The sequence below is a fragment of the Chinchilla lanigera genome, unplaced genomic scaffold (genome assembly GCF_000276665.1).
Source record: "Chinchilla lanigera isolate Chin_1 unplaced genomic scaffold, ChiLan1.0 scaffold00001, whole genome shotgun sequence".
Classification (NCBI taxonomy): Eukaryota; Metazoa; Chordata; class Mammalia; order Rodentia; family Chinchillidae; genus Chinchilla; species Chinchilla lanigera.
In genome coordinates this window covers 35517443-35518796 of record NW_004955402.1, presented here as the reverse complement: position 1 = coordinate 35518796, position 1354 = coordinate 35517443, and positions in this window count along the sequence as shown.

Sequence of the window (1354 nt, the reverse complement as noted above, 5' to 3'; positions counted from 1 at the left end):
AGATGAACAGGTCTAGGATATCCTCACAGCCTGGGCTCTAGAAGGCGCAGGTCTTTGGGGGCAGGAACAAGGATGCTCTCTGGGTTGCATGGTTCTAGCTATAGGCTGGTTATTTTAAACCTGTACCTTCAGTGAAATCTCCTAGGAAATCTTCAAGTACACTGAGAAAAAGGAGCAATAGATGACCACAGTGGCCCACTTACCAACAGCTGTCCCTGTTTGTCACATTCTGACTTCCCTCCTCTCACTATAAATAAACTGTCCCTGCTTGGAGCTGGGGGTATAGCCAGTGGTAGAGGAAGAATATATAGTTTGCCCAAGGCCCTGGGTTAGCAGCAGCTTTCAAAACTGGTTTAATGTCTTCCACCTTTACAAAAAATAAATCTAAAACACACCTTCGACCCCTGTCTTCTCCAGTTAACAAAACCTGGCAAAACAAAATGTGCCTCCCCTCCCTGTCTCCACTCTCTCTCCTCCCATTCCAACCTCAGCTTCTTGGAGACTGCTCTTCTCAGGGCGACCAGACCACCATGTTTTCAAATCCAATGATCTGTTCTCAGGCTTTCTCTTAATTGACCCATTCAGCATTTTACGTATATAATCAATCACTCCTTCAGTCCCCCAAAGGCTTCTTCTCCACTTGGGTGCCAGACACTTCTCCTTTGACTCCAACTTGTTAGGGTGCGGATCTGAGATGTCCCCCAAAAGGTAAAGGCTGGGTCATTAGCCTGAGGCACCACTGGAGGTGGCGTGAACTTTAGGGAACCTAGTTGGAAGAACTGGGGAATTGGGTTATGCCCTTGAAGGCTATTCTCGCACCCTGTTCTCTGCCTCTGCTTCCACCTCCTGCAGCCAAGGTGTCAGCAGCTTTTTCCCACCACAGTGCTCCCCACTCACACCTCAGGTCCAAAGCAGTGGAACCAAGTGACCATGGATTGAAGCGTCTGAGAACATGATCCAAAATAAACCTTTTCAGGGCTGGGTGTGGTGGGACATGCCTGTAATCCCAGCACTCGGGAGGCTGAGGCAGGAGGATTGTTGCAAGTTCGAGACCAACCTGGGCTACAAAGTGAGCTCAAGCCCAGCCTCAACTGCATAGCGAGATCCTGTCTCAAAAAGACAAAAATAAATAAATAAATAAAATAAACCTTTTCACCTTTTAAGTTGTTTTTCTCAGGTACTTTGTCAAAGCATCAGAAAGCTAATACACAAACTTACTGCACTTCAGGGCACAGTATACGCCAGCTACTCAAAACAATGCAGCAAAGAGTATACATAATGGAAAAGAACGAAGGCTATTTCCACCAAACGCAGGAACAAGACAGAGAGGCTTATCACCACTACTGAAAAGTTT